The sequence below is a fragment of the Manis pentadactyla genome, chromosome 1, assembly GCF_030020395.1.
Source record: "Manis pentadactyla isolate mManPen7 chromosome 1, mManPen7.hap1, whole genome shotgun sequence".
NCBI lineage: Eukaryota > Metazoa > Chordata > Mammalia > Pholidota > Manidae > Manis > Manis pentadactyla.
The window spans coordinates 62,356,856-62,382,157 of record NC_080019.1 but is presented as its reverse complement, the minus strand read 5'-3'; positions in this window follow the sequence as shown (position 1 = coordinate 62,382,157).

Here is a 25,302-nt window from a genome sequence, read left to right as displayed (position 1 = left end):
GGGAGCTAATGAGAATGAGCAAGCAAACTTCACTCTGTAACTTCACATTAGTAAAAAAGCCCCTCTGAGAACTACCCTGAAGATGTTAGCTGAAGGTATCATTTTAATTCAGAGTTTGCAGAACCTGGAGGGCAATTATTTAAGGAGAGTCTGTGGAATTAACATCGCCTGCCCTCCTCTTTCAGATTACCCAGGCCTCTGACATTTCAGATGAAGATCACAATCACAATAACTAGAATGATAAAGCCAGTAATGGTAACAGTAACTTCCTGGACAGATTGCTACATGGATTTTCTGCTGGAGAATCTGTAAGGCTTTAATACACATGAGGAAGATGTACAGAAGAAGCAAGAGTTTAATCCTGGTGAAAGAAAGGGAGTAACACTTAAATGAACTAGATGGAGCAGAGAGGTTTGTTCCAGAATGGCACAAAAGGAAGTCTGAGCACCAATGTTTAAGCTACTATAATTATTATTAAAAAGGCACTATTATTGCTAAGTAAATAGTCACATTCTTAGATGGATAGTTGATAACTACTGTACATTGGAAAATATTTTGTCATGATTTTTGAAAATACATCTGGCTCTTAAGTGGTTATTGATCAATGAACTACAGTAAATAAGATAAATAATCAACTAAAGATAAAGTTGTAATGATTTTTAATCTTTAAGATTAAGAGCACAAATAGCATATACTAACATTAAAGGTAAACAAAAGTAAAATATTTAGGTAAGGTTACAAGATATTAGTACTAAGCATATAAGCATATAATAATATATAATAAATTAGAACATAAAATTATTACAGTGTTTTCAATGATAATATCAACAGCCTCAAGTACTACAGACTAATTTGTGAAAGGAAAAACTGTAATTGAGAAAGCTTTATGTTGAAAAAAAAGTATTTTCACTGCCAAAACATATATACCAGAACAAAATAAGTCAGTGTTTTAAATTTTCTTATGCAGATATACATAATACATGTATGTGGTATAGTTTACTTACTTGAATAAGAAACAAATGGCACTATTCAAAAATTATGTGAGGAATTAAATAGCTGTATTTGCATTTCAGTTGTAATTTTAAGAAAATCAATTAATTAACTACAAACTACGTAATGCTGAGGGTTCATTTTTGTTGTTATTCTTCTTGATCCTGGAAACAAAACTTCTGAATTAAATCTCACACTGAGTATCACCTGGGATAACTTGGGTTTATAAAGTTAAATATCTTAATAAGCACATCTTAATAAGGAACACTTAGGGAGGTGATTTTAATATTCAAATATAGATCACAAATGAGTCTAGGAACTCCAATTCATCTGAGCAACAGTAATCTAGGTTATTAGCTTCTTCATTCTTTTATCTATTTATAAATCATAAAAAAAGATAACATGGCTAACAAAGTCAAATTGTGTCAACATAATTTTATTTCTTTAATCTTCCAAAACAAAACAAAACAACAGTACTATTCTTCTGTAAATTCCCCATACTATTTGGAATCAGTGCCTAACTAAATCACCTAAAAAGATCTCTGGCCAAAATCACATAAAAATGTGTGATTATTATTATTATCTTTACTTTGTTCTGATGTCCTGGCATGACTTTCTGTTTGCTCATTAATGCCTTCAGTGAAATTTATAGTTTCGATAATTGAGCTTAATTTTTAATAAAGTTTTTAAGAATGACTTTGTACTAAGAAAGTCAATTAAAACAAAATTTTCAGCTAGAAGAGAGGGCTATGAGTTGGTGTTTTTATTAATTATTCATAAAATTACAAAGCCACTCCTGCACTCATGGAGCAGAGCTCTCAATTTGACTCAACTGAGCAACTGCTGACAAATGCCTGGGAGGCTCTCTGGTGCCTGATCTTGCAGGATCAGCAGGAATCATTAAAGGGACAGTGCTGTTCATTTTACAACCTGTAAAATGCTGATATTTTTGTCTTTTGAGTTAAAGCAATCAGAGTTAACACATGCCAAATTTTACAGTCAAAATTCTTACAGTAGTAAGAGTAAGGCCATCTAATAAGCCAGCGGAATGAAGATCGCTGACTCTCCTCCCCCCTTTCAAAGCCACAGACGAAGTCTACAAGTACCGTTGCTTTTTTGCACATTTAGTTTTCCGTTTCCACACAATCTGGTGAGAAGGTGAATACATTCCAGCATCTATAATACTTATAGAAAGGAAATACCACCACATCCTTTTTTTTTAACTATTGAGTCACAGTTTCATTCAAAAGGCAATCAGTCAATATGATGCTCCAGTAAGTTAAATGGTAATGACTACTGATGCCTTAACAATTGTGGTTTTTATTCTACCAGTACTTTTAGAGACTGCTGGTTGCAGAATCAACATGTACAGAAGCTTGAAAGTCATTATTCCTAGCTTATGCCAAGAAAAACCTGAAGAAACTGAAAATCACTTTCTTTCCTTAGAAGCTTCTGAGAACTGAGGGTACAGGGCAAAGCACTACCCTGAAATCTATGAGTCTGGAAAATCTAGAGATGCAGCATCCGAGATTTATCTACTTCACGCACAGGCTTAGAGATCCCTAAGCAGGTAGACACACTTAAATGGCATCTTTGATCTATAGCTGGAGGTGGAGAGTAGACTAGTGGGAGGGTGGGGGCTGCTGGGGCTGGTGTGGAGAGGGCCTCACATTTTTGTAGCTTTCCGTTCAGACCTGTGATGTTCTTATGGAGAGGATCTGAGAAAACTCTCTCGCTGAGGCTAGCAGTAGGAAAGAGTGGCCTTTGGGAAGCCTTCTTAAGCCCCTCATCCTACGAGCTCCTGATCTCCAGGGACCAGGGACAAGGACGTCACCAAAGGTCAATACGGACACCAAACCCCAACTCAGAGAAGAGACACTGCTCTGCTCCAGGGGAAGGTCTATGGGTGTGTGGCCCCTTGGAGGCTGTACAGGCCATGCTGATTGAGGCACAGAAATGGTGGTTTTGACAAAAGGCTGAGGACTGAGTGTGGACAGCATGAAGAGGAGAACCCCTGGAGCTGTGGTCCTGGCAAGCTCCCACACTTCCATGGGCTTCCTTTCTAAGAACCCAAGGGAATAGTTCTTTGTGGCTCTGGTAGGAGGAGAAAAGAGCAGCTAACCATCCTGAAATAAGCCAGTGCTTTCTCTATAACAGGACCTCCTTCCAGGGAATATACTTTGCCAGGGCCTTATCCCAGTAAGGGTAGGGGACTCGGCTACCTCCAGCCTCTCAAAACTTCCTATGTTACCTAAGGAAGCAAACAGACAATCAAACAAACACTGCAACACACAGAGTCCAGGGCTTCAGGTGACTACACCTAAAAAGAGAGTATCAGACTGTAGGAGGCAAACAGAATTGAGAGAAGAAATAGGCAAGTCCACTATTATCATGAAGACTTCAGTCTTTATTAGTAATTGACAGATGAAATGGGAGAAGTCAGTAAGGATATAGATGACCTAAACAGTACTAGTAATGCTCTCAGTCTAATTGATATTTAGAGAATACTCCACCCAAAATCCACCCAGAATTCTTCTAAAGTTTGCATGCATCAGTCACCATAATTGACCACATTCTGGGCCATAAGTCACACTTAAATAAATGTGATAGAATATAAATCATACAAAGTTTATTTCCTGAATGCAAAGGAATTAAACTAGAAATCAGTAACAGAAAAGACAGCTGGAAGTTTCCAAATATTTGGTAACTATAAAATATACCTGTAAATAATCAATGAGTGAAAGACATCTGAAGAGAAAGTAAAAATTTCTTAAAGAAAAATGGAAATACAACATATCAAACTTTGTGAGATGCATCTAGAGCAGTGCTTAGAGTGAAATTTATTGCATTGAATATATTAGAAAACAAGATAATCTAAGCTTGCACATTAAAAATTTAGAGAAAAAGGAATAAATTGAACCTAGATAAGCAAAAGGACAAAAAAGAAAGGGAAAAAAAGTGAGCAGAACTCAGTGGAACTAATAACAGTACATTAATAGAGAAAAATGGATGAAACCAAAAGGTGATTCTTTGAAAAAAGGCAATGAAATTGATAAACACCTAGATGGGCTAAACAAGAAAAAAGAGAAGACAACAATTAGCAACATCAGTAATGAAAGCAATCATCAATGCTTCCAAGGGAATGCGATCAACAATTTGATAGTTTAGATCAGACCACTTCCTTGACAGACTAAATGTGCTGAAACTCGTTCAAAAAGAAATATATGATCTCAGTGCCCTTTATCTGTTAAAGAGGTTGAATTGTTGATAAAACATTGCAAAAAAGAAAATATCAGACCCAGATACATTCACTGATGAATTCTACCAATTATGTAAGGAAAAAAATACTACCAATTCTTCAAAAACCCTTCCAGAAATTTGAAAAGGAACACTTTCCAACTCATTTCATAAGACAATCATTACCCTGATACCAAAACAAAAAAAACATTAGAGGAAAATTATAAACTGAAATATATCATGAACATACATGCAAAACACCCCTGACAAAATAGTAGTAAATTGAATTCAACAGTATATATGAAATGATATATCACAATGGAATGGAATTAATTCCCAGAAATAAGACTGGTTAAACATTCATAAATCAATCAATGCAATTTATCATATTAACACAATTAAGAAAAAAAAGATCATATCAATCACTGCAGAAAAATCATCAAAGAAAGTTAAAACCTATTTCTGGTTAAAACTAAGAATAAAAGGAAACTTTCTCATTCTAATAAGGATATATGTATTTGTTAATATTTACAATATTAAAAAAAATGGCTAAAATTTAATGAGAGATTGAATAATTTTTGCCCAAGACTGGAAACAAAAACAAAGCAAAAAAACCTCCTGAAACTAGTAAGCTGGTAAGATAATTTAACATGGTTGCAGGTCAATATACAAAAGTCAGTCATTATTGTAAATACCAAAATGAACCATTAGACCTCAAAAGAAAAAAATATACACATATCACTTAAAATAGCATGCCACAAATTTCAAAGAATGTCAACCTTAACATGTACACTGTTTGTGTATTAAAAACTGATGACAGACTCAAAGAAAATCTAAATAAATGGAGAGGTATTACATGTTCACAGGTTGGGAGTCTTAATTTGGCTAAGATGGCAGTTCTATGCAATCTGAGCTATGGATTCACCACAATCTCAAATTCTCAGCAAGATTTTCACAGACATTGACAAATGGATTCTAACATGTATACTGAAAGGCAAAGATTATCGAGTGCAATTCTGAAAAGGAGAATAAAATGCAAGAACTCGTATTACTGGATTTCAAGGTTTACCATAAAACTGCAGTAATAAAGACAACATGGACTTGGCAAACAAATAGACACATTGGTCAGTGAAACATAATAGAAAGCTTGAAATAGACCCACACAAATATAGTAAACTGACTTTTGACAAAGATGGAGAATTGCAGAAACATATGCAAAATGACCACATGCAAGAAAACAGACTCTACACCAGACACAAATCACATTAAAGGTACTAGATGCCTAAATGTAAAATGTAAAACTATAAATATACTGGAAGAAAACATAAAAGAAAATCTGTGTGATCTTGAGTTTGAATTTTCATATACAAGAAAAAAAAGCATGATATATAAAAGAAATAAATAGATAAATTTGATTTCATTAAATTTTGAATCTTGAATTGCAAATCCACTTTTGAGAGAAGGAAAAGAAAAGCCACAGAATGGAGTAAAATACATAAATTACATATCTAATAGGAACTTGTATCTAGAAAATACAAAGAACTCTTAATACTCAACTCAGTTGAAAAGCAGACAAGAGATATGAACAGATTCTTCACCAAATGATATACAGATGGAAAATAAACATGGAAAGATATTCAACATCACTTGTCATTATGGAAATACAAAATAAAACAGTAGCAAGACACCACTAGACACCCATTAAAATAGCTAATATCCAAAAGCAAGTAATACAAAGGCATGTAAAGATACAGAGCAACAGAAGTCTATCATTCACTGCAGAAAGGAAAATATAATGATTCAGTTGCTTTGGAAGACAGTATGACAGATTCTTATAAAACTAAATATAGACTTACCATACAACTCAGCAGCCATACTCGTAAAAATTACCAACTGATTTGAAATATATTTGTATACTATAAGGCATTGGTCACTTGATTATGGGGGCTGAGAAGTCTAATCGCATATCTGGGCCCCCCTGTAGCCCAGTGAAGGGCCACATAAAATAACAATCAAACACACACATACACACACACACACACACAATGTCACAGCTTTAGCCACTGAGAGGGCCTAGAAGAAATGAGATCCCAGTACACACATCACTCAAAACTTAGTTTTTAATACCATTCTCCAAGAAAAGGTACCAGGCAATATTGGAGAATGGCTGATTCCAGGATTGGAGTAGGATATATACAAATACATCTGGAGCATCTTATAGTTCCCGGAAGTAAGGAAAGTAAGGAAGTGCTCAGAAAACAAAGCAATGGGGCATATACGGCAACGGAACACAGTAGCCAAGTGAAAGAGCTCTCAGTGGACAACTCTCTTGACAATCCGAGCAATAAAATAAAGTAATATTGAATTATACCTGGTAAGATAAAACAAATATTCATGAGTGCACATTAATATAAATGAATAAATGAGTAAATGTGTAAAGGAAGAATGAAGGAAAGGAAGGAAGGAAGAAGGGGGAGAGATAAAGTGCTGATATAGAATTCTAAATAATTTTTGTAGATACTCAGCTTCAAGGAGCTGGAGTATAACTCCTCAGCCCGTCAATGTGGGCTTTTCCTAATGACTTGCTTTCAAAGTCTACAGCATGGAAAGGGTTGGGGGATATAAATTTATACTGTGGAAATCTAGCACAGACTACCATGGTTAGGTGATCCATTGTGAGTTATGTTGATATGATTTGTTGGGAATGACACTTGACCTCTGTGCTCTTCCTCCTAAAACCCATAACCCCAGTCTTCCATAAGAAAAACATCAGACAGACCTGAATTGATGCACATTCTACAAAGCAGTTGACTGACATTCCTCAAACCTGTCAAAGTCATGAAGGTCAAGAAAGGATTGAAAAAAAACAGTCATTATCACACAAAAGCCCAAAGAGATATGATCCAAAAATGTAATGTGGTTTCTTGGATGGGACCCAGGAAGAGAAAAGGACATTAGGTAAAAACTAATGCAATGCCCATAAGTTATGGAGTTTAGTAAGAATAATGTTGTCAGTATTGGTTCAGTAGCTATGGCTGCGTGCCACAGAAACGTAAATGGGCAATAATAGGGGACACTGTGTATGAGTTTCCTGGTGACTTTCTGTTATCTTTCCAGCTCTTTTGTAAATAGGAAGTGATTCTATATTTTTAAAGTTTATTTAAATCTAAAAATTCTTTCACTTACAGTATCTCATTTAAATTCCATAATGTTAAAATAAAATACTTATATTCTATAACAGAGAATTCTGAAGTTTAAAAGCCTGTTCCAGGGCCACAGAGCTATAACTAATTAATAGAACCAGAATCAAACCAAGATTGCAGAATTTTTTTGCTCTTAAGCTATGTATTCAGTTAATGTTTCTATATAAATTGATTTAAGTTCATTTCAACTTTTAAAATTAACTTCAAGCTCAGCAATCAGCTTCAAAATAAGCTTCAAACTCACTTTACAAAGAAGGGCCTGATGAACTAGTACTATTTTCCCAATATACCTTTATTTAAATGAAGGTCTTCAGCTCAAATATTTTAGGGGACATGTATTCTAGTTTGAGAATTATGGATGAAAAATCTCTAACGTCCCTTCTCTAAGATTCACTGTTACTATTACCTTATTTAGACTCCTGACCCATAAACTTACAAATGCAATTCCTTTGATTTCCATGGTTATGCCCTGGCCACCTCCTATAACAAGGACCACGGAAGACGCTGGGAGCAGGGCTGGAGGCGGGGAAGGGAGCAGGGGTCAGGGTGGGTAGAGGGGCAGATATGCTTTCAAATGGAAAGAAGAATAAGGCAAAGCAGAATCAAAGAGCTCAAAAGCCAGCCAGTGTTCTCTAGGAAGCAGGGAAGAATTCGCTAATGATGCTGTTGAGAGACAATCACCACAGTCTGTGCCAACACATTTGTAGCTGCTTTTGCTCTCACCCCATCTTCCCAGGGATGTCTGCACAGCAGATGCCCTGGGGGTGGGGGACTGGGGTTTCCTATATTTAGGGTCCCTCAGCAGTGATTCAATTGCACAGTGGACACTGCACCCCCACATCACCCCTGAGGGCTAGGGGTCAAGGGGCACAGATGTGAGCAGGTACCTAGTAGTATCCTGTCTGCCACCAGCATCTATGAAACTATACAGACTAACTGGTAGGCTTACAAAGCGGGAAAAATCCCATACCCTTAAGAAAGTTGGATCCCTGATTGCAGGATCCCAATTTCAAAAAGACATATGCACCCCTATGTTTATCACAGCAGTATTTACAATGGCCAAGAAATGGAAGCAACCTAAGTGTCCATCAGTAGATGAATGGATAAAGAAGATGTGGTACATATACACAATGGAATATTATTCAGCCATAAGAAGAAAACAAATCCTACCATTTGCAACAACATGGATGGAGCCAGAGAGCATATGCTCAGTGAAATAAGCCAGGTGGAGAAAGACAAGTACCAAATGATTTCACTCATATGTGGAGTATAAGAACAAAGCAAAAACTGAAGGAACAAAACAGCAGCAGCCTCACAGAACCCAAGAATGGACTAACAGTTACCAAAGGGAAAGGGACTGGGGACGGTGGGTGGGAAGGGAGGTAGAAGGGGAATAAGGGGCATTACGATTAGCACACATAATGTAGGGGGGCACGGGGAAGGCAGTATAGCCCAGAGAAGACAAGTAGTGACTCTATTGAATCTTACTATGCTGATGGACAGTGACTGTAGTGGGGTATGTGGTGGGGACTTGATAATGGGGGGAATCTAGTAACCACAATGTTGCTCATGTGATTGTATATTAATGATACCAAAATAAAAACAAAAAGTGAAAGAGGGATCCTTGAAAAATAGAAGTTTCCATTTAGGTAGAATGCTAAGAACACTTTCCACTTAATTCAATTTAAACTTAAAACCCAGTGCATTTAATTTTACCTACATTACAAAACAGGAGACTGAAAATTATAGTGTTTTGCTAATTTTCTCAAGGCCAAGCCTCAAGTCAGGGGTAAGGTCACTAATGTAAGCACACCTGCCTGACCACAACCGGTGTGAGTTCAAGCACCAGGATGAGCTGACTCCCTAGATATTTAGGTTTTAAATAGAAGACTCTATAAGGATCATGACTTTTAGAAATATAAATCATATAACTTGATCTGGTACATGAATTATATGCAAAATAACAGAAAATTAGGCCAGATAAAAATTTGATTCCATATTGAAAGAAGTGATGCCTAAAGTTGTAGATTTTTAATAAAAATTATTTTGCCTGACCTAATTAGGTAAATATATCAATACTTTGCATAACTAGGCTATACTATCAGAAGGTTTTGCTAGTATGCCCGAAGGGTAAATCATTTTTCTTGAACAAATAATTATGTACATTTATCTTTGTTATGCTCAAACGTGACTAAAATCTATAAGAAAATTATCTGATAGAAGAGTGACTGATATGTAGTTTTTGAAGGACATACAGAGATATTTGTCTTACTTAGAGTATGTGAATCATTAATACATAAGCATGAATTTATAGTATGTTGGTCATGTCTTTTGGTAATCAGTGTCACTTTTCTGTGATATCCTTGCATCTTTAAAAAAAGAGGTGGAAACTATGTATGATTAAAATGTTTACATTTGGAAGTTAAATTTCTATTTAATTTACTATATAGTTGTAGATTTTCTGGTAGGTAGAGATTTTTAGTCTATAAGTCTACAGACAATGTTATTGGTATACTACTTTAATTATGATATTGTTTTCAATTATTAATATTGCACTTGACATAGCATAAAGATTATTATTTCTATCAACAACTGTAGGAGGGAGTCAGAAGACAAAAATTCAATGCCTTCAATTATTGAGGAAATGTAAGCTTTTATCTGGTATTTTTTTCTCAGTCCTGCTATTTACAACCCTAAAATCAAAATAGAGATTTTCCAGATGTTGAAATTCTCAAAAAGTCCATCATCCACACATTCCTTTCAAGAAAACAGTAAGGAATATATTTCAGAAAACCAAAGGAGACACAGAAGGAAAAGGAAGATGCTGAATCCAGTTGTGGACAGAGAGGAGTACAAGTTAGAGTTACAGATGTGTGTTTCCTGCAGGCTTAGACAACAGGTCCAGATGCAGCAAAGCATGGAAATGTCAGCACAGACCAATGCCAAGTGGGGGGCAGTGAGTGCAGGAACTGGAATGTCCCTTGCCACATTTTCAAAAACTCAGAAAATCGCTGAAAGAATTCTGAAAATCAACCAGCTTCTTGCCCATGAAACAGCGGCAGTGTGAGCTTGTTCACACGGGTTCTCATTAATATTAAAAGTATTTGTTGGCTTTCAAAACTTCAAGATCAAATGACAGAAAAATCACAGAAGACATTTAAAAGACAGCATTTACATGTAATAAACAAAATATATACAGTGAAAGGAGAAGAGGTGAGGAGGGAGATGTGTCTGTGGTTAAGAGAGTCTGATGACATTTTTCTGAAGTTGATGGAACAAGAAAAACGTGACATTTATTATTCAAGATCACAAAGATCACCAATACAGTAACTGAAATAGTTGACTACCACCCATTGAGAGGGGGTAGTTAGATAGTGACATAAGCTAAATATTTATCTTTCAAAATAGTCAGTCAGCAAATATTGCCTCTGATTGATATATCACCAGGGAAGGAGTACGTATGCCAGAGTAATGATAGGAACAACTACAAGAACTAATCATGAAAGTGATTAAAAGTGGTTACCTCCGATTGATAGACCAGGACTTCATGGTACATGGAACAGTATTTTCTCATTATACTCCAATTTGTGTTAGTTAGCATTTTACCATGTGCATGAATTATTTTGCAGTGTCAAAAAAATACTTTTACAGACATTGACATCCTAAACCTTCCAGAAACATTTTAACTTATTTGCTGTGATTCAAAAAATAGGTTTCTTTGTAATTTTCTCTGGTACTATTATACCTTCTTTGGCAATTTATTTCTGTCTTGGATGAATTCTGCTATTAGAGTTAAAATATTTCCTTTAATGCAATACAACTGTCACATTTGAGGAAAGGTTTTCATTTAGAAATAATCAGAGCTCTCTCCTTCAGAAAATGCAAGCAAAGGAAAAATAAAAATGAATACATTTTAAGGCAAATATAATATAAATTTAAACCAAGTAAGTGCTATCTTATATAAGATGTTTATAAGGATAAACAGAGAAAAATACAAAAAACTGGAAAGGGCAGTGAATAGAAAATAAAGTGTTTACACACTCCATTTCAGAGGGCATGATAAGGTAAAAGACCTCCTCATCAGGTTGTTTCGTTCAAAGATTACTACTTTCACAATTAGAGATGTTTTCAAGAAAATCATACATTAAAATTCTTTAACACATTTTTATTTCTGGTAATATCATCATTACCAGTGAATTTATATTTACCTAATTCTAGTTATTCTGTAAAAATAATGGAAGCAGTATCATTTTGTCATCAAGTAGAAAATTATATAACCATAACTATATTGTGTCCTAATATTTATAATGAAGCCTAGAGCCAGAAATACATTCTTCACAAGCATGGGATGTATCTAAACAGCTAGATTAAGCACTTAGAGGAAGGTCAAGCATATACTAATGAGGGCTATATAATACTAGTCCAGCCCTTTTACTTGTAAGTTGCTAAAAGTGTAAGCCAATATATTTAAGGAATTTACTTGAAGTTTACAAAGGTGGCAAACCTAAGTTCAAATCTCTTTATCCTTAGGAAGAAATATGCAGAGTGTGGGCTTCAAAGACTGCCCAGTCATCTTAAGCATGAATATACTTTAGAAGAAAATGCACAGAGAAGATCAGTGAGTAACACATAAAGCAAGTTGTGAATTGCTAAAATGACTTCCTGCATTGACTGGGAAACATTAAAAATGCTACTGGGGAAGCTACAAACCAAGCACCTAAGGAGAGAAAACTAAATGACATACATTTCCTTTGATGGCATCTAAAAATGTTTATCATTTAATAGTTTCTGAAAATTTGGCTCCAGAAAGTATGTTCGCCAAGACTGTAGGCAAAGTTGGCCAACAAATAATCAGACTTTCAACAAGCAACCTAAAATGATTTAACATTGCTTCTTTTAAATGTATACAGATATGTTTTGTTGTACTCAATTTGCTTTGAAAATCTAATGTCATTCTTTATATATCCCTTCTTGGTACCTATTGCAAAACACAAACATTTGCTCTGACATGTCATTTGCTCCTCAAAACTCATAGGTATTACTTGGTATACCAGTTGGACACACTAGAAAACTGGCCTAGTTAAGGGATATGGCCAACGTAAGATGACTGTGTAAGTCATTTTACACAGATGCCCAAATATGTGCACACCTCAAAATACTATTACTGAAAGAACATGTCATACGACCATAATAGCAGGGAGATCCTGAGGATCCTAATGGTAGCAGTTAGGGGGCAGCACACAGAGTTCAAATCCTTGCTCCAACACTTAGTAGCTATGAGAGTTCAGAAGGGGTACTTAATTTCTCTGTGATTCAAATTCATCTTCTGTAAGGTGAGGATACAAAGAGAATCCATTTCATGCGGTTTTTAGAGAATTAAATGAAATAATGCATGTAAAGCACCTAGAGGAGAATCAGGCATATACTAATGAGGGCTAAGTAATACTAGTTCAGCCCTTTACTTCTAATTTGCTAAAAGTTTAGGCCAACACATTTAAGGGATTTAGTCAAAGTATTCAAAGGTGGCAAACCTGGGTTCAAATTTCTTTATTTTTAGAAAGAACTATGCAGAGTGTGGGCTTCAAAGAGAGAAAATCTGCCTGGCAACCATCCTAATTTGGCCACATCCCTTAATTATGGCCAGTTTCCTTGTGTGTCCAACTGGTATGCCAAATAATACCTACTAGTTTTGAGGAGCAAATGACATGACAGAGCAAAGTGGCTGACACATAATAGATGTCAGATATATACTATTTCCCACTTTTCCCTCACTTTCTACATATATATTGCATTCTGTCAACCCCACCATTTGGCTGAAATGAGTTCCATGTTGGGAACTAAAGATGAGAAGGGTAGAAGAAGGAACAAGTATTTATACCAATTATATATGCCAAGTAATTTGCACTGTTTCATGTCACACCCATCAGGCTGAAGTGGCTCTTTCTACAATCACTGCTGACATTCTGACTGGCAGAGTCAAGCTCACTATCTCTTTCAAGCCAGAATTTATTTCTCAGCGTCTGGGATACTGTCCTCTCCTGTTCCTCATTTTTCCCTCATTAAATCCTCCATAGATTTCGTCCTTTACTGGGATAGTCTGTGCATATTTGCCTTTTCCAGAGCTTTCACCTGACTTTTCTCTCCGTTTACACCTCAATGGATCTCCAGTGTTTACTGCAAGCTGGACTTCTTCCCCAAGAAGTGTAAACAGAAATGTGTCTGCGTTTGGATGGAGCCTACACACCTTAAACACACTTTCCAATATGGAACTCAGTGATTTTCCCATCTACACTAGATATTTTAACAATTTTTCCATTTCAATTTTGTCACCATCATCTTCTCGGGAGTTATAACTGACTCCTGGCCACTTCACGTTTCCTAAATTCAACCAATCAACATGTCATGACCATTTAGCTTTAGAAATATGTCCTGAATCCATCACCTGAGTCTTATCTCTGATACTCTGATCACTATCATCTCAACCCTCATATATTATCAGCAGCCTAACTGCTCCTGCTTTCCATTTATTGAACAATCTTGTTTACCCTTCATACATCCTTAATTAAATATTAAAAATCCAAATACACCCGCTTCTCTACATGTTGAATTCACTGAAAATCTTTGCAGACTGGTTTGTTCAAACATTTTCTCATGATATTACCCCTTTTTTGTTCATGGAATTTTAAAATATGATTTCTAAATCAAACTAATAGTGAAAAGGTAAATTGTAATTAAATCAACAAAAAATCACAAAGATCTTGAAATATGCTTTTGAAATTAGTTGCCAAGGCATATGCAATACAATGAAATTTAATTTTACTTTTGTAAGCAATTTCAAATTGAAGAAAATGCATAAGCATAGTTGACATTCTTTAACCTATAAATAGAAACATCAATTATATAGTTGCAGTATATTTTTTTATTTTCCTATTTTAGACATTGGCAAAGTAACATAATTTGATACAAAAGTAGCAGAACCTATTCTATTTCTAAGATAAAGTGATTGATTTGGTAAATTCATTAATTAGTAAACCATCAAATGGTTTAAATGTATTACAAAATAAATACAAATTAGAATATACAGTGACCTTATTTCAACTAAATTATTTGTTTCAAATACATTTTATAGAAAAGAATATAGTCTCATTTTTTACTTTTAATTTAATCTGGCCTCATGCTTTCTTTCTTTTACAAAATATAGATGACATTTCTTTAATATCTAAAGTTGACAATCTATTTTTTTCTATTTTCTGAAGTAGCAAATCAATTTTTTTATGAGACTACATAACTACTTCATTGACTTTGCTTTCTTTTCCTATTTTAAGGATTAAAATCATCATTAGGATCCTGGGAACTCATTGATACTTTTGGAAAAAGCTAGTAAGTAACATAAAGAAACTATCATTCAAATCCTGAAATATTATTTCAAAGGAACTATTTTCAAGTAACATATCAGCTGTATCCTGGAAAGCAGTTAAACAAGAACTATGTATAAATAGTCCTTTGGTGTTGTAAGAACAAATACAGGGCAAAGAAAGCAGAAACAGACTATAAATACAGAGAACTGGTAGTTCCTACAGAAATGGGGTTTGGGGGGACAGGCAAAATAGGTGAAGGCAATTAAAAGGTACAAACTCTCAATTATAAAATAAATAAGTCACAGGGATGAAAAGTATCACATAAGAGATATAGTCAATAATATCGTAGTAACTTTGTATGTAGATGGCAACTAGACAATGTGATGAGCATTTTATAGTGTAATTGTCCATTCACTATGTTGAACACTTGATACTAATATATGTCAGCTATTCTTCAATTTAAAAAAGGAAGTAACACAGGGCTATCCCCTCATTTATATCTGATAGCATACAACTTCATAAACTCAAAATACAAAATTTCTAACTAGAATTAATATGGAAGATAAAAATTAACCCCCAAAATAATTTTATGTATAAAATAAAATACCTGTGTAAAATGAAATCATTTAAATAGCAACACAAAAAAATAGTTCATCAGGGAAGAGTGACAACAATCTCCACATTTAAAACTCCCCATGTCCAGGTTACGTTCTTTTTTTAAACAAATATTAATTTTAATCCAGTAATGTGTTTCAAATGTTCCAAAAGATTAAGCTTCATTTTTAATTATAATGCATCATGCAACACATCTCAATAATTATATTAAATTTTATTTATGTATGAATCCAGTAAAAATTATGAAAAAAACTTATGAATATTGTTTTTTCATGGATAAGTGTGCATGTTCTAAGAGTATATTAATAGGTGGTGTCACTGTTGCTCATTCAAAATGCATTCCATCTGTTAAAAAGAAAGACAGGGCTAACACGGAGTCATTTCCAGACCAAGTCACCAAACCTGGGCTTTAATCCTTCATTTAACTGCAGTCAGTCAGGAATTCCTTGTCAACATTAGTATGACAATCTGACACGTGTGCCTTCTCTGTCCCCAAAGGAAGATGAGATAATCCACCCAATGAGACCTGTTTGTCCCCAAATGAAGGTGATCTCACCTGAAATAATCCTTTTCTCTGTTTAGGACAATAATCCTGATCTCGGTCCCCCCTCACACTCACAGATAGCATTGGACTGTGCATAACATGATCCTTTAGGACACTGACTACATGTACCCTTGCCACACTGCTTGATGTACTGATAAAGGTGACTTCTTTTCTGCACGTATCCCATGCTGTAGAAAAGGTATTTAAGTTGTCTCCAAATGCAGGAGCTCTGGAGCAGTTTTCCCAAACTCCTCCTGGGTGAAAGGGTAGCTATAATCCTCAGTAAGAATATGAACTAACCATCTCAAACACAACAACTGTGTTTTTCAGTCAACACATCAAACAAAGGATATTTTTTTCAAAGTCCATTTTAGAAATGAAATGCTAAAACTGAAAGTTCTGCCAATTGGGAAAACGCACAAATAAGTTTTTAATGTTCTGTCTTTAAATGAATACATTTATAATCACCATAATACTTAAATAAATTATCTTTCTTAGAAGGTCTCCACAGGATTCAGAGCAATGAAGTAAACAAAAAATAATGACTGTGTCAGATTACAGAAGAACTCATCTATCTCTTGTCTTTCTGTGAATAAAAACTATCAGGCTTTCTAGTTTAGACTATCAAAAGGCAACTGGAACTGTACAAACTGATAGCTCCCCACATCTATTTAAAACCATTTCAATCAGTCTTAGATGAGGTTTCTTTCATTAAAAGAAGAGATTTTTGTTTATGTTGTTCAATGATCTCTGAGTCCACAGCAACATTTTACAGGCTTTAAGGGTCTCTGATATGAGAGGGAGTCAGAACAATTCCTTCTTCACCTTGAGGCTGAGTTGGGTGCCAGGGAAGAAGGGAAGCAAGCATGGTGGCTTGTACTCTGCCACTGAACCCATCATGCTAAGAACTGTGTGACTGACATCAAGGCTTAATGTTTGGGGGAAAAAAATGACTTTTAGTCATTCTTGCAACACATATAAATCAAACCATTTTCTTCTAACCTCTTCCTAGTCCCACAGTGCCACGGTAGCATTTTAATACACACATATTCTGATACAAACTAATTGGCAAAAACCGAGTACTAAAGAATTTAAGAAACTCAAAGTAAACTAACTCTACAGAATTATAATTGCTAAAATAAAGGAATGAAGGTATAGGTATTAACAAATATATTGAGCTTTAGTTAAAACTATCATATCTTTCCAGAGACCGTAAGTGGCCTAAAAGGAGTGTTTTTAATTACAAAAATTATATCCTGGATAACTGAGTTCAATACATTTAAAAATCTAAATGAGCACTTATTTGATGAAGTATAAATAAACATAATTTCAAGAAGAAACTATACACACACACAGCAAAATCCAGTAGCTATGAAAGTATGGGAAAGATTTAACAATGAAAATAACCAAAAATACCTCCTAGGCCACAGAATTCTATAGCTGAGCTCTTTCAAACTCTCAATGTACATATAATTTCCGAAGTACATAAGCACTATTGACTCTAAAAAAATGAAAACTTCTCGAACTTTTTTGAAACCAACCTGATAAAAAAGTGTAAGAAATAAAATAATGAGTGACATTTAATATATGAAAAAATTCCATAATTTATGAGTATTCAACAGTATTTTATAAGTATCAATTAAAATGAAATAGAAGTTCAAAGATGGTTTAATCTGAGAAAATACATTCATAAATCTTTATGACATATATATTTTAGATTTTACAGATGAAGAAATTGAGATTCAAAAATTTTAATGTATTGTTAAAGGCTACACAGCCAGTACAGAACAGGGATTCTAAAATCTGTACTCTTTGTCAATAAATTATACTACCCACAGCATAACAACACACAAAACAAAAAGAAATTCTGTAAAAGTTACACACACACACAATCAAAATTAGGAGCAAGCAAGTCTTAGATGGTAGCTAATAGATTTATGTGACTGAGTATTTAGGCCTGACATTCAAGAGGATAAGGCATAAAAGGGAAATATGATGAGTTAGATGATTTCAGCTTCTGATAGGAGGAGGCTTCTTGCATTGTACAAAAAAAATATCAGTGAGGCTATAGTGGAAATGATGGACCACAGACATAGAAAAAATGAGCTGGTAATTTGTGTTAGCATTCCATAAGTCACCAGGCAAGCTAATTAACATATCACCTCAAATAGTTACCATCTTATATGTGTGCGTATGTGTTGAGAACACCTGAAATCTATTCTCTCAGCAAAGTTCTAGTGTTCAATTCTGTGGTATTGATGAGTGTTCATCAAGGCAGTATTGACTAGTGTTCAGTACTGTGGTTTTGACTGTTGTTCAGCAGGGTGGTACTGACTACTGTTTAATACTGTGGTGTTGCCTGGTGTTCAGCAGGGCAGTGTTGACTAGTGTTCAGCACAGTGGTATTGACTAGTACTTCACAGGGTGGTATTCTCTGGTGTTCCATAGGGAGGTATTGACTGGTGTTCAGTAGTGTGGTATTGACTGTAGCCATCATGCTGCATATTAGATCCCTTGACTAGTTCATTCTATGTAGCTTCAGCTTTGTAACCTTTGACCAACATCTCCCCATTTCCCCTACCTTATCACCCTTGGTAACCACTGTTTTACCATTTGGTTCTTTGTGCTTGACTTTTTTAGATTCCACATATAAAAGAGATTATGTGGTTTTTCTCTTTCTTTGGCTGAAGTATAGACAAGTATAGACTGGCTTAGCACAGTGTCCTCAGATTCATCCATGTTCTTGCAAATGGCAGGGTCTTCTTCTGAATAATATTCCATATGTTTTATGTATACATACATATATATATGTGTGTGTGTGTGTGTGCACATGATATATATTCTACGTTATATGTAGTATTATATTTATTCCATATTATATGTATGTATATGTCCATTCATCTGTCAATAAGCACTTAGTTTATTTATGTGTCTTGGTTATTGTGAATAATGCTGCAATGAACATGGGGGTGCAGATTATCTTTCTGAGATGCTGACTTCATTTCCTTCAGTTGTAAACCCAGAAGTGGAATTGCTGGATCATATGGTTGTTTCAGTTTTAGTTTTTTGAGAAACCTCCATACTATTTACCATAATGGCTGCACCAATTCCCACTAACAGTATACAAGGGGGTTCCCCTCTCTCCCCGTCCTCACCAGCATCTGTTGTATTTTGTCTTTCTGATAATATTGAAATTTGTTACAGGTCCTCTTCCATCTCTGTTGCTATCTCCACTCAAACATTAAAATTATGAAGGTGTGAGAGTTTAGAGCATGCTAGCAGTGAAGAAAAAAATGATATTATTTAAAATTAATAAAAAATTGAGATTAGCTATATAAAACCATAATAGCTACATAAAATCCATAATGATAAACACAAGTGTGTCAGACATTAGCATACTTAAGTTTGAAACTACAGGAAGGTGCCGATCAAAAGAATTTTCTGAATTTAACCAAATGTCTAACATAAAAGAGCACCAATGACATATCACATATCCAACGTTGTACAGCGGAGCCTGTGGTGCGGGTCATTAAAGACATTTCTAGGACAGCCTTTTGGGTTTGGATTTACCAGCTCAAACCAGACACTTTCTCAAGTCCTTTCAGATGCTCTCATCTTTGGTGCTACAAGTCTCTTCTGAGATTTACGGTTGCATTTTATATATACATATACAGCATCAGTGGAAAATAGTCTGTTCATAGTCCATGTCCACAATTATGAATCTCATAACAACGTGGCTATATAAAACATACTAAGGGCCTTTAGAAATCACCTGAAATGCCAAGAGTCTTTGAATGGAATTGATTAACCTTCCAAACAATCATTCTGTATTTGTGACTAAATAACAATTTCTTTTGAAGTGTGTGTTTGTGTGTGTGTGTGGGGAGGGGTGGGTAATACATTAAAAGTCCAGAAGTACTGGACTTTGTCGTCTCAATTTTGTGAGTTAGAAGAGCAAGACTATACAGTGAGGTCACTGATTGAAGAGGGGTGTGCTTACCTATTTACGTAAAATCAGAATCTGGAATTTTAAAAAGTGTAAACTACCTATTCTTTTCTTGAATATACTACTTGAACAAATTTATGTTGGACCAATTTATGTAAATCTGTTACTGAATACATTTGGATCAGAGGAGACATTTATTTTTTCTTATCATATGAAGAAATGCACTTTTATTATTTTGAACATACTGTCAAGTAGATTTGAGAATTCATTGTGCTCTTCCCACAATGAAAACACACTATGGTGCCAATTTGACCTCAAATGCAGGAAGTCAGAAGAGTTAACTATTTCATGGATGGTAGTTTCTTCCTCACTTTTTCTAGAACAGAGATGTTATTAAATAGACTTTCCTGTACTGCCCAGTCTACAGAAGGCATTCTTCTCATGTAAATGATAGCTGGAAGATTAGAAGTGATACTGAACTTTTTACATTTCCCATGTCTCTTGGCCTTTGGTGCTGTGTAGAAATGACATTTACAACTCCATATTGCTTTTCCACTGTAGCTAGCAAAACCCTGTGCTTGCTCGTCCCTGACACACCGTCAGAGCAGAATCGGTTTAAATTGGCCATGCCTGCCTTTCTTTGCACAGTTGAACACAAGTGATCTTTATCTCCTGGTGATACGACTTCAAGAAAAGTTTCCTTCCTGACATTAATATAAACATTGTACAGAAAATTCAAGCAACATGAAACATAATTATTGTTTATTGACAAGATGTGTTGTCCTCCCAAGTTAATGCATCTTCAGTTCCTTTTGTGGTTTGTCGGAAGTGATGATAAACTGAGGCCACATCACACGCGTCTTCTCATATGAAAGCCAGTCCAAAAGCAGAGAGCCCTCTGCAGGGAACCTTGCTGAGGGCTGGGATCACTGCGAGTGTGCACTCCAACCCTGCTCCCTCCCAGTGGCCTCTGTGGCCTCCCACAGAGAGAACTCAGGTGGGCACAACATGCCAGGTAGGATTCACTTCACGCCTGAAGTGATTTTCACTTCAGAGGAAGCTGTCCCTCTGGGTAGCCAGGGTGTGGGGATGAGGACAGCCGAGCCACCCAGCACTTCAGCTACAAGAAAACTGTAATTAGCTCTTAATTATACGGGGCTGATCAATGTATCTAAGTTCTCGCTGACGATCCTATTTGGGCTCTGTGAGAGGGAGTGGATTGGGGACCAGGAGTCCAGAGGGAACCAAGCTCAGAAGTTGCCCTGGAAGGTGGGAGGCCTCTAGCGTGAGGCTTTAAGCACAGGCTGGCGGAAGGCAGCTGAGACCCTAACTCCCTGGCTGGCATCTTTCCCCACTTTGCCTATGTTTGGGCACTGACTTACCATTAAGTAACAAATCACTTAACTGGCTTTTGAATAATATAATTGACTAGCCACTTTACCAAAGATGATGCTATAACAGGTTTTAATTTTTTAATTATCTTAAATATTACTTAATGAGCAAAATACAATATAAGAGGCATAATTGAAGTTCAAAAGTTTTATCTGCAATAAAATATTCATCATGGGACTGTAACATGGAATATCAAGTACTCTCTGTTTAGGAAAATGCATAGTGTATATTACATACATCTCTCAATAAGTTTTTCTGTCTGCATATGCATTATTGATATTTATCAGGAAAAAAGGCAAAAATCAGTTCTCTACATTAAAAACCCACAATAATTGTTTAATTACAAGATTCAGATGGTAATAAAATATGTGATAAATACTGATGATAATGTTCCATAAAATAGTCTTTGACTTAAACATCTTTTTACCACATCTCTTTCTTTACCCATAGGTGGGAAGAATTGAAACAAGCAGCCATGGAGATTTTTTGAAGGCATAAACAACATCTCAAATATATAAAGAATGTGAACTACATTAAATAATCTATGAAAGGTCAAATTATATAGTATAATACATATCAAGTTCAATATATTTCATTAATTTATTAGATATCACAGTAATAAAAATAAAGATTTAAGAATTCCAGACATAATCAAAAGAAAGTTTGAATTATGAAATTATTCAGGAGGAAATTTTATATACTCACACACACACACACAATAAATGGAGCAGACACTGTTACTTAAAAAGGTTAGTGCTAATTGCATGGCTTTCCTCACATCTGACAGAACTACTTTTTCACTTACTACTTTACCAGTGACTTGCTCCCAAAGAAAAACTGGATGTTAAAACACACACTGTGGGAACAATAATTCATAGAAGGCAATGCTTAAGATTTCTTATATATGATGAGCATGTAGAAGAGAAACCTCCAAATATTGCCCTCAAGATAAATATGAACTTATAGAAAAATATTGCATGCTGCATATAGAAAAATTATGCAGCTCAAGGCAAAAAAAGAAAAAAAAAGACCTCGGTTACAATATTACTGAACTTCCTTGTATTTACTGATATTTGTTGCAAAACATTTTAATACCAGGAATGAATGTACTTCTATAGACATATTTTCTTCACTTACCTCTCTGAATGTTTCTGCTTGTACTCATGGGCTTATCTGAAGGACATGGGCAATGCCCTTCACATTTGGCTGAGATCTGTTTTCCTAAGACACATGCCTGATATTCTAGCTTGCACTGTATGAAAAGAGAAAAATAATAGTTAATTCAGATACATTAAGTTCTATCAATAGAAAGTCAAGAGAGTGACAACAGTACTGTCGACTCTATTACAAGGGCTGCAGAAAACAATAAATGAACAGTGAAGAACAAAGACTGTCACACCTGTCTTCAAATCTGAATAGGACTTGCAAAATGTGGTGGTTTGTACTAGTTTCCTAAATAAATGTTCTTGGCCTCAATTTTACCCATATGAATATTGGGATAGTAACACAGAATTTACAGATTTTAAGAATCAAACTGTGAGATTTCCCAGTGCAGAGCTACTAGACTGCAGAGCTACTGAGAGCCAGGCTCTCAGTAAATGTGCACAAAAGCTGAATGAAATTACTGTCAAATAATCAAAATTTTTATGCCACATGGTTTTTCATTAGTTTATTTTATTTTGTCTTGATTTTCTTTGTAAACATTACTCTTTGTAGAATTTTAAGCTTGAGTATTCTTAACTCATGCTTGTTACTATTTTATAACTGCACATTTGACATGATTAAAAATATCATAAGCCTCTCCATCTTTTAAGAGATACTAATCATCTTCCAGCTCTAAAAGAAATAGATACTACTAATTCTGAAGTAATGTGATTTCTTTAATGGCTATGCCCATAATTTACTCAGTGAAAATTATTTTAAAAGTAAATAGGGCAGACTTTCTGGCTCCACTCAATAAATGCACCAGAACCTAATTTAATCCAACCTCAGCCAATACCAAGAGGCACTGAATATGCTCAATAACTAATCAGATTACACACATCTGTACATTTTTTTCCTTGTCAAAAAATTCTAATGGACAGGCAAAATTCTTACCTACACTTTTAACAAGTGATTCAAAATTATTACACTTGGAGTATATTTATAGAGGCTTAGTGGCCTTTTTGGAGAAACAAACTCAAAGACATCATTATTTTGCATTATGCATTGTTTCAATAGTTGAAAGAAATGTTTTTGTCATGTAAAATCACAATGAATTTTAAATATGATTAGAAATGCATAATAGCTAATTAAAAATAGAAATCAATGTTAAGACATGAGTGCTTTAAGGAAACCCAAAGAAGTTATATAGAACGTTGAGACTACACATTTAATATTCCTTACTGTAACTTAAGATTTCAGAACTCTGGATCCAGTGAAAAGAAAATTATGACTCATGAGATAATTTAAGAAAACTAAAAGAGCAGTTGCAAATGGTATATAAAAAGCCAATATAATACTAAATAAAGCCAAACGTATATATAGACAAGTACACAAAGCCAAAAGTCAATAATAATTATAGTGAATACTGCATTTAAAACTTGAAAATATGCTAGTTCCCTTCAAAGATGTGCTATGACATGCTCATTTACATTTGGAATGTGGCTTATCAATGAATTTTTTTTATTCAAAGAAAATCAAAGTCTGAAAAAGCTTGAATGAACAACAAAAAAACATGAGCTATTTGTTAAAAAGTTTTCTCCTCTTAATTTTCTCTGACATAATTACAATTTATAAATATCAAAGCTATATTTAAAATTTGCATTATATGATCAAATTATGGCTTTGCAAAAGAGTTACTTTACAAATGAAACAACTTCTCTTTCAGAATGATTCTACTGAATACTTTTTCTCTGTGTGAATTTCTGTAAAGAGCAACAGAATCAGATGTAGGGCAAATATACCCTGTGTGTATAGTTATAAAGTCTAACTTCCTGTAATTAGAAAACCATTTAGTTATATTTACTTCTGGATTGATTTTTCAAAAATAACATGGAGAATTTAATTCAGAGAATACTAGGACATTAAAATTACTATTCAAAAATATTTTTTATCTACATCACAGATTGCATTTCTAATTGATAATGTTCAATTTAGTTAATTATCACAAAGCTGAAATATTTATAAAGTATAAGTGAACTAAAATATCACATAAAGGGCATGCTCATTAGTCTATAATTACCAAAAAATGCAAATATGGTAGAGAAGGACATGATTAATGCATTTTTGATTATCTAAGTCCCTGAGTATTGAGAACATCACTTTATGAATTACTGTGGAAACAAGCCTGCAGAATGATTTTTCAAGGGTCAAAGTGATACTTGTCAGGTAAAGGAAGTTGAAGTGATTTGTTTAGTAACAAGATGTCATGCCTGAGGGTTTCAGCCCCAGGCAAGTTCTCTATGGATTCAGTGAGAGCAAAAAATGACACCAAGATATACTTGGGGTAAAAGGGGTTATGCCTATCTGGTGGTAGGTCAAGCACTAGAATCATGTCTGCATCCAGCACCAGCACTCCATAGTTCCGTAATCTACCTCTGTCTCTGTCTCTGCCTCTGCCCAGATCACTGGATGGAACTTTTTATATAGTGACTCAGTCAGTAACAGTTTATTGTCTATAGGTGTGGAAGCAGTAGGCTAGCAGTAGGCCAGTTACATCATCATGTAGTTTAGAGTCAGGTGAGGATCTTGGACGTAGGAACTTCCATTTTCCTCACACAGGACCAAAGAAGAAAACAGTCTTACTGTAAGAAAGACCTGGGTTCTCAGAGAGAAGACCCTAACCATCATTACAGGCAGTACACGCTGGGGCACACCATGGTTACAGGTTTTCAAGATGTAATCACTATGGCCACGTGGATGGCTTACATCACAGGTCCTCAGCTGGGGTAGTTTTAACCCCAGGGGATATGGGGAAACATTTTTTATTGTTACAGTTGTGGTGGATAGGGACTGATGCTGGCATATACTAGTTAC